We start from the raw sequence: 10,675 nt of genomic DNA on the forward strand, positions 1-10,675 counted from the left end.
TGATACGACAGTATGTAGGTAAGAATTGCAGAACCCTAATTGTGGAACCCTAATTGGTAACAACATGGCGAATTTGTTTTGGTTTTGACACTTACCATTGTAGAACTAAATTAACTTTTATCAGTTCTATAGCATACTTGGATAATGTCACCCAAAAATGGCGACGTTTCCTAACATTTTGTTGATAAATAAATGAATACACAAAGTGTTAATAAGCCATTTTAAAATGGCGCTTTAAAATTTCAATCGAAACCAAGATAAGGTTCACAGAAAATTCACATTCCCCAGCAAACAGTCATCACAAATACTAAGAACAATAGGATATATTTTTCTACTATGGTTGACAATATTTTCTAGTTATCATATTAATAAATACCACTTACCTTTGCACAAACTATTTAATATTTTTCTACACTGCACAAAACCACACATCACAGTTTGACATTTCACTGAAACACTAGCTGCGTACTTAGTAGAGGCCTAGCTAGGCCCGAGTTAATCTCACTTTTTACTATAGTGCATTTATATTGGCATTCCCAGGTAATAGTACACTTGCGTAATCCCGATATACGAGCCATATAATCAAAAGTGGGATGGCTGGGGCCTGATATAATCGCGCTGTAAGCAAAGATAGACTTATAAAATGGGCCCTTTTCCGGGTTTATATGCAGATATAAGTCTCATATAATCCTCAAGAAATCATGGTTCTAGGATAGTTGAAGAACCACTTTTTGCTGGTTGGGTAGGTTCAAGGTAAAACGTATAATTGCTTAAATAACACCTACATGCACTTATATATGTTAAGGCTATGCTAGTGTGTGGGTGGGGCGTAGCACACACTACATGTGAATTGACTTCACGTTGTTGGCTTTCTTAAATGCTGCTAGCTCTTCTTCCCACAAATGACAAGAAGTCTTCGAGATTTGGCATCTTGACACTGTCCTGTTCTTGATGATCCGCATCAATTCAATTCAATTCAATATTTTTAATTCGAATAATACAATCCATATTAGTGTTAGTACACAGCAAAACTTATAAATCTCATCATCGCCTTCTATTACTATTTTCTTCTGCGTATTCAAATCATTGGTACCTAATACGAACAGCCTCATCTTCCGCTTCAAATTTACAACTTTTAACTAGCCTCTTTACGTCAGTTAGGAAGCTGTCAAATTGTTCACTTTTCTCCTGCTTTTTGGTGAAAAAAGGAACCTTGAATGAAGCACATTTTTTTGGGCTCGCAGTATTCTTGTAATTTTTTCATGACATTTTCGAACTTGTTTTTCTCATCTTCCGTCATCCATTTGGATTCAGGATTTGGGTCCAGGATTATTTTCCATTGTTGAATGTAAAGCCGGAGGAGACGTGTGAGATGTGCTTGCTCCATCTCTGCTTTGATTATCCGGACTTGGAGTAAATGCAGAAGATACAGAGTTTCGACGAAACATTGCCATGTCACAATCATATAAAACTTGCATGATTTTCATTTCTGCTTGACTTCGAGTGTAAGGATCATATTTTTTGAACTTATATGCTACGTGTTCTCCAAAAGCAGAGTATTCATTCTTATTTTGTTCACCAGCTTGAAGTAAAATTTGTTGGGCTTTTTCCAAAAATGGATCAGAATTATTATTTGTTTTGGACTTCTTAGAGCTTGGTGGTTTTGGAGTAGAAGCTGAAAGCGAGTCTGTTGTGTCTGAATTAATAACTTCTTGTTCTTGATCAACATCGGTGGTAGTTTCTAGGGTTTCAGTCACCTAAAAAAAGATTTTATTAATATATTATTTACAAACTTTTTTCAGATGCCATCTAGAGCGGCAGAATGGAAAGAAGTTGCGAAAGATTTTGAAGATCGTTGGAATTTCCCGCACTGTTTAGGGGCAATGAACGGCAAGCATGTCGCAATAACTTGCCCCCCCCCAACAGCGGCAGTCAATACTTTAATTATAAACATTTTTTTAGCATAGTGATATTCGCTGTAACAGATGCACGATACAATTTCTTGTATGTGCATGCTGGAGTTCAAGGAAGAATATCCGATGGGGGAGTTTTTAGACACACAGCCTTCGGGAAGGCACTCCTTGACCAAAATCTTAACATACCGGATCCTGAAGCCCTCCCCGGTCGAGCAATGTTAACACCATATGTTTTTCTCGCAGATGATGCATTCCCTTTGACAGAAAATATTTGCAAACCCTATACAATAGATTTAAATGCAGGATCTCCTAAACGGGTTTGTAATTATAGAATATCAAGAGCACGCCGAATTGTTCGAAACTCTTTTGGAATCTTAGCTTCGATTTTTCGTATATTGCATACAACCATTGATGTTGAATCGAAATATGTACAACATATAGTATTAGCTTGTGCGTATTTACACAATTTTTTGCGACGAAACGCAAGTGCACAAGCTGTGTATTCACCACCAGGGTCTTTCGATTGTGAAGATATTGATGTTGGAACATTGATGCCAGGATCATGGCGAGCTGATGAACATCATCTAACAAATTTAAGAACAATGGGGAGGAACGCATCCACTCGAGCAAAAGCAGTGAGAGACGAGTTTATGCAATATTTTATGTCAGAACCGGGTCGAGTAGCATGGCAAGATAAATATTTAGCAGGAGCAAGTTCTAATCCTTAGTCTGTATAATAATATAATAAAGTGTAATACTAAGTAATAATAAAGGATACTTACTACGTTAACTAAACTACTTTCACTGTCCAGTCCCGTGTTTGGCGTATCTTGCGTGAGGACAAATGATATGGCGTCAAAGGCAAACCGTTTTACGGGCTTTCCACCAGCGCTGCCACTTTTCTTTTTTTTTTTCCTCGTTCTTGGCGTATGTCCTCAAACTTCTAAATATTTTGTACGCCTCCTCACTTGATATACCAAATTTTTGGGCAACATCTGCCCACCCATCTTTCTTAGCGTTTCGATCCTTGTATATTCCGCATTCCACGTTCCACAATTGCGGGTACAAATGCACTTCATTGATAAAATCAATAATTTTTGCGTTTGACCATGTTCCACTCATTTTGATACATACCTAACCTCAAACCGCGAACCAAACAACAACAAACACGAACATAGCTATGTACTTGAACGAATCGCGGCAAACTTCACGTAGCATGAAAAAAGGACGCACTTATGCCGTATAGTGAGATAGCAATAAGAAATATTGCAGTATTTTCGATTGCAAAGCGATTTTACCGGCAATATGGCTGGGACCCTAAACATTCATCGGCCACACTAAAAATATATCACAATATATCCCGGCCATACTAAAAATATTGTCGAGTATTGCATTGTCTGGCCGTAAATGCTGGCTGATGCTACCAGCCACACTGTTGCAGCCACACATTTTCGTGAAACTATGGCCCGTCTGGGGGCCTCTTAACATATACAGTCTCGACACTGCGTCGGATGCATGCGTGTGTTGTAGCGCGGCACGGGCACGTTTGTACGTACCAATGGATCTTGGAGGTCTTGGCGTCGCGTTCGCTGGCGACAATTACAGACAATGGAAGTTCCAGACGACGCTTGCCTTGAAGGCCAGGGGCCTTCAAGGCAAGCGTCGATCACATAACCTCCAAGGCAAGGGGCGATCACATAACCTCTCCCGTAATGCCGGCTGGCGCCGATGAGAACGAATGGAAGAAAGATACGGCGAAGGCGATGTACGTAGTAACAGCAAGTATGGAATTACCGCAAATAAGTCTAATTGAAACCTGTGAAACGGCGAGTGGTATTTTTGCAAAATTAGACTCGATCTACGACCAAAAAAGTGAAAATTGCATAATGCTGTTGCATGAGAAATTCTACACGATCAAGTTTATGGAGGACGATAACATTGCTGAACACATTTCGAAAATAGAAAATATCGCTAAACAATTAAAAGATGCCGGCGAAACAATGTCAGAAATGGCAATTGTAACCAAGATACTGGGTCCTTGCCGGAGCGCTATCGCATGGTAAGACAAGCTTGGCTGTCTCGATCGACTCGATCCAAGTAAGCAAACTGTTATTAACCTTACGGCGCGACTTCTAGATGAAGATTCAAGTTCCAAAGCTCAAGAGGAAACAGCACTAGCTACTGAGAAGATGGCTAGAAGGTCGGTAAAATGCTTCAAGTGCAAGAAACCGGGGCACTATGCTCGTGATTGTCACTCTAACCCACAACAAAGTAGTAGTAGTAGTGTCGAGAATTAAAATGCGCACTATGTTGTCTCTATATATTTTGTCTGTGGCAATACCATAGCCGTCAAATATTATTACAACTTTCTTATCCTGTGTACGCCATTGTATGTCTCTGCGTAAACAAAACAATATACTGTTATCAAAGTACTTTTATTGGCCTGACCGATAACATATTAACAATAGTAAGTACAATCATCCCATTGTTCTCGGCTGACCTAGGCCTTTTAGAGTGCCTAGATCAGGGGTGGGCAAAGCTTGAGAAATTTCGGAGGAGGGCCATAATTGCAGCAAAACTGCACTTTTGTATAAAATCGTTAAAAAAAACACAAATATACACAATTTTTTTATTTGAAGTGGTTTCATGAATCTTATAATTAAACTTTAATTAATCATATGTAGTGATCAAAATGACACACTTTTTAGCTTTTATTTATTTTTATTCGAAGGACCAGGTCTGTGAGACATATGAAATTGTTTTTGTTGTGCCATATATTATATCGTCGAATGCAGGTTCGAGTTGCGACGAAGTAACTTTCAGCAGCGAAAAAAGGTGTTCATCAGTAAGTCGGTTTCTGATTGAGTTTTTTCGCAATTTCATTGTTGAAAATGTCTGCTCACACACATACGATGACCCAAACATCGCCATGACTTTCTGGGCGTGAGCAATCATCTTTGGGTATTCAGCTTTCGGCAGGGTTCTATAAAAATCTAGCTTTGTTGAATTTAAGAACAGTTGTTTTGAATGGGTGCTACACTGCATTTCGATAATTTCCAATTGCAACTCTGCAGAGACGTTCTCGGGGTCTACGTTAAACGGCATCGAAAAAACATCTAGGAATGGCTGTATGTTCTTAAAATCTTGAAACCTAGTTTCAAATTCTGCGTGAAGTTTCTTCAACTGTTGACTGAAATGTTTCAGTTTGTTCAAACTCACTGGTGCCATAGATTTTAAACGTGGAAAGTGAGTTAAGTCGTTCTTTGCTATGCAATTAGTAAACAGAAAAAGCTGAGTTTTAAACGATTTCAGACAACTCCAAGTCTTATCTAAAAATTGGTTCTTGCCTTGCAATTTTTTATTTAATTTGTTGTAGTGCTCAAGAAAATCGGTAAAAAATGCGAAAGATAGACCATTTCTCAGTTCTTTCCGTTAGAAACTGTAGTTTTTGATATCCAGCAGCGCCATCTACAGTATTTGTTTAAATATGGAATTGTGATGTTCCAAATATGTTTTTTAATATGAATTGCTGTCATGTCATTCTGTCACACAATAAATAGTCTTCGGTTAACATGCACGTATTTTAATTATAGGTTGTGGGCCATAGAATTGATAAATACAGGGGGTTAGTCAAGTATTAGATTGCTAGTTTGTAGTGTATCGTGTGTGATATATTGTGAGTGCGGTCTGTGACATAAATCCGAAGATGTCGTCACCAAATTATGTGATGAATGTGCCCAAGTTACGTGGCCGAGAGAACTACAGTGAGTGGGTTTTCGCAGCAGAGAATTTTCTTATCCTAGAGGGCACGCAGAAGTTTATTACGCGTAAGCCAGAAACTACGGGTACAGAAGCTGCAGATGACGAAAAGGCCCGTGCGAAATTGATTTTGACAATCGACTTCCAATTTATGTTGCCACAGATAGCAATGAATATGTATGAATGTTAATAATTTTGATAGTACATATAAGATTCTATGTGATAAAAATAAAACAAAGTTTAATTTTGTATTTTTGTTATTTATTATTTAACAACGAAGTATATTTTAATATAGCAATAAGGTAAACCATGTAATGTGATCATGAATGAACAGTACTGTTAAAAGTGACGGTATATAAATGAAAGTAAAAAACATGTTTTACTTTATGATATTATTTTTGAAATTGGTTAACATAAAACATACAGTACTAGTGCTTGGAATAATCCTACCCTTTTTACAGCTAAGTCTAATGGGGAGTTACGCTTTTGCTTGGATAGTCGCAAGTTAAATTCTGTAAGTAAACGCGATGCGTATCCGTTACCGTATATATCACGTATTCTGGATCAGTTGAGGGACGCGAAGTTTCTGTCCTCGATCGACTTAAAGAGCGCGTTTTGGCAAATTCCTTTAGATGAGGCCTCGCGCGAACGAACGGCCTTCACGGTGCCTAAACGCGGCTTGTTTCAATTTAAGGTTATGTGTTTCGGGTTGACTGGAGCACCTGGTACCCAACAGCGTCTAATGGATAAGTTGTTTGGACCCGAATTTAATGATAGGCTTTTTGTGTACTTGGATGACATCATCATTGTTAGTCAGACGTTTGAGGAACATATTTCGTTATTAACTCGTGTATTGGACCGTTTGTCAGCCGCTAACTTAACTATTAATTTTGGTAAGTCCCAGTTCTGCCGGAAGGAACTTAAATACCTCGGCTATGTAGTGGACGAGCGTGGACTACATACCGATCCTTCCAAAATCCAAGCTATCATAGATTACCCGGTTCCTACCAACCGTAAAGAAGTGAAAATGTTTGTAAGTACCGCGTCCTATTATCGTAGATTCATTAAAAATTTCAGTGACCTCGCGGCCCCCTTAAATGCTTTAACAAGTACTCGGAAGAATGCGCCTCCTTTCGCGTGGACGAAGGAAGCTCAATATTCCTTTCAAAAACTCAAGTCGGCCTTAGTTACGGCACCGATATTATCGTGCCCGGGTTTTTCGAAGCCCTTCCTTCTACATTGTGATGCGTCTGGGTACGGCGTGGCCGGAACCTTGACCCAACTAATGTCGGACGGGCTGGAGCATCCAATAGCTTACGCGAGCCGCTCGTTAAACCGCGCCGAACGTAATTATTCCGCAACTGAGCGCGAGGCACTAGCCGTCGTTTTCAGCATAGAGCATTTTCGGCCATATCTGGAAGGCGGACCCCGGTTTAAGGTGATTACCGATCATTCCAGTTTAAAGTGGTTCTTTAATTTAACTAATCCGACGGGCAGATTAGCACGTTGGGGTTGTAGGTTATCCCCTTATGACTTTGAAATCATACATCGTAAAGGTAAAGAACATGTAGTACCAGACGCTTTATCCCGTAGTGTACCCGTGATGGAAATTCATAGGTGTGAGTGGTATAATAGGATCTTTAAGCGATGTCAGGTTTTCCCAGGCTCTTGTCCGAATTACGCGATTCAAAACAATAAACTTATGCGTTACTGTAAAAGTAAATTTAATCTTTCGGGGGAGTTCGACTGGAAGGTGGTCGTACCATCGAGTCAACGTCAAGATTTAATTAGAACATGTCACAACGAGGAGCTTTCCCATTTGGGAGTTTTTAAAACATACAAGCGATTATCGCTACTCTATTATTGGCCTTCAATGTACCAGGATGTAGCTAAATTCATTCGAGGGTGCGAGGTTTGTGCTACGTATAAAAACTCACAACAGCCTCCTATAGGCACCATGGGACATCGTAAGAACTGTTCGCGTCCATTCGACACACTTAGTATCGATTTAGTGGGCCCACTACCTCGTTCCCGGGCAGGCTATACTTACATTCTGTCGGTATTATGTTGCTTTTCGAAATACGTGATGTTTTTCCCCCTTAGGCGTGCGGTAGGGAAGACTATTGCCCAGCGTCTAGAGGATGAGGTGTTTCTCAAGCACGGCGTGCCGCGCACAGTGATTGCGGATAATGCTACGCAATTCACTGGCAGCGAGCTTAAAGCTTTGTTTCAGAAATATGTTATTCCCCAAATTCACTACACCCCGCGTTATTGCCCTCAGGTTAACGCCGTAGAACGCTACCATAAAACCCTGATGACGTCCGTCTCTATCATGGTCCAGAATGATCATCGAGCTTGGGATGTAGCTTTGCCGAAGGTTCAGTTTGCCATGAATTCCACCACTAGTGAAACAGTTCGTTATCCCCCCTTCTTTCTGGTTCATGGTAGGGAGGCTGTTGCTTGCGGTAAAGTCTATGGAGATTGCCAAACTTCGAAGTTAAACCTATCAATTGACTCTCCAGACCGGTACGCGTAATCTTTAGGCGGCTTGAGAGAAGTTTTCGATCGGGTTAAGTTATTGTTAATTAAAGCTCATGATAGAGGGGCGCGTTATTATAATAGGGGTCGTCAGTCGGTTGAATTTAGTGAGGGTGAGGTTGTTATGAAAAGAACTTTTCCTTTGAGTGACGCTGGTAAATTCTTTATGGCTAAGCTCGCTCCTAAGTATGCGAAGTGCCGAGTAATTCGTAAACTCTCGAATTTAGTATACGAGTTAGAAGATTTTTATACGGGTAAAAATTTGGGGTCCTGGCATGCCCGGAATCTTAAAAAATTTGTTCCGTGATCAATTTAACTGGCTATAAGCTATAAGTGCAGGGCGAAGTCCCTGATTTCGCACTGCAGGGACAGCATTCCTGTGAAGAGTGTCAACCGGTAGTTCTGTGGCTCCTAAGCCGAACTATCGGACACTACTATTAATTATTATTTTTTTTTTTTGATAGACTGTTACCTCACAGTTATTACCGTAGGTTATTCATTTAACCTAACTGGCTATAAGCCATATTCCGCCGTATACCCTGGACGCGCAGCCCGCCACTCAGGTCGCTCACTGCGTCGCCAAGATATATAGCGATGCGACGCATTAGGAAGGAAGCTTCGAGCTTCTCCTACCTGCGTTAAGTTTTACTTAGGTTAAGCTCCCTCTTAAGGGAGAGTAGGAGTAATTGTTATAGTTTGTATTTGATAACTGGTTTACAGCCAACTGTGCTTATCATTTTATAGTTTAGTGCGTGGGTTCGATTCTGATGGTTGTTTTTCCTTCTACCTTACATTGTGTAACTGTTCATTTGGGAGCGGTTGAAACCTGCGGTTTGTTTTGCGAACTGGGGACCAGCTCAAAATTATGCCGGACTCAAAATTTTCTTCGGGAAGGGGAGCACTGTAACAACAAAATGTAATTTTTCTTCTTCATTATTAAAAAAGTAAGGCTCGCGTTAGTTCCGAACTCCTGCAGCCATCTAGCTAAGGATTAGCGTACTAGCTAACGCGCGATCGAACACTATGGGTCAGAATTGCTAGCTTCAAATCCGGAAGAAACATTGCGCTTCCCCGCATTCCTGTGTTTTATTCGTAGAACATATTTAATCATAGTGTGTTTTTCTTTAACATTATGTTATTACTGCGCAGATGGTTAGGTCTTTTTTAAGTAAAACAGAAGGAACCATAAACGATAGTTTTGTCTGTGGAGTCATGTAGTGTTTGCACGAGCCTAATTCGGACTTGGCAACCCCGTCGGCCTATCTGTCACTCAAGATGTCGGAAAGGAAGGGAGATCTTCTTTTTGGTTCGATTCGAGCCGGGATCGGCTATACCCTTTGAGATCGGGCTCCATCGCCCATTTGACCTCGGCATAACATGCTAACCTTAAGTTTGTTGCTGCGTTGAAGAGCGATACATCGCGTGCCCCGGGTGTTGACATAAGCTGCATAATTTCCATGCAAGCCTTGTATCCACCAACGGAGTTCATGGCGGGGCGCTAATGTCAGATATGCTATCTGTTTATCTGTAGTTTAGGTATCTGTGGCAAGACTGACAACTCGCTCTCTTACTCGATGATGCCATCAATGATGGCTATGCTGTGCTTTTACTACTTTTTATAAACTAAGATAATAAGTAATACAAGTGTTTATTAATCTCAATAATAGTTTTATTAACATCAAAACATAACATGGCGCTGCGGACATAAGAATCACAACGGTATGTCAAATAAAAAACTATTGGGACAAATAGAGAAAACTTTTCCATGGGACGCCATTTGCATCACAAAAATGGACATGTTACGACCGCCAGCACCCCTGAATCTTTCAGGAAACAACATCAAACAAGCTTTCCATGATTGGAAACAAAAATTCCAACTATATTTTGAGGCGAGTGGTGCGGCCGAAAAGTTGACTGAAAAACAGCAAAGTGCACTCCTACTTCACAGCATAGGTGATGAAGGCCTCGTGGTCTACAATACACTTGAGAACAAAGAAAAACTAACATACCAAGAAATACTCAAGAAATTAGAAGAACACTGTAGTCCACCAAGCAATGAAACATACAATCGACATATTTTTTTCAATCGGAAGCAAAAAGCTGGGGAAAATATAGAAGACTTTGTGACAGCACTCAAAAAACTTAGCTTAGACTACAATTTCGAGAAACTCAAGGATGGACTCATTAGGGACCAGATAATAATATAATTAATTGACAACGAACTAAAGGAAGACTTACTTAGTGTAACGGATTTGACTTTGGAGAGATGTATAAATATGAGCAGAGCGGCTGAAGCTACAAGAGCTCAAATGGATACCATCAAGAACAAAAATGAGGTAGCAAGAATAGAAGTGGGAGCGGGACAAAGAAGGAACATAAAAAAGGAGCACTCTAGTGATAAAAGGCAGCCATCCAGGAGCAGAACCAGAGAGCAGTCATACGGCAGACAGCAGGGTCAAGCG

Source organism: Cydia pomonella, unplaced genomic scaffold (assembly GCF_033807575.1).
Source record: "Cydia pomonella isolate Wapato2018A unplaced genomic scaffold, ilCydPomo1 PGA_scaffold_169, whole genome shotgun sequence".
Taxonomy (NCBI): Eukaryota; Metazoa; Arthropoda; class Insecta; order Lepidoptera; family Tortricidae; genus Cydia; species Cydia pomonella.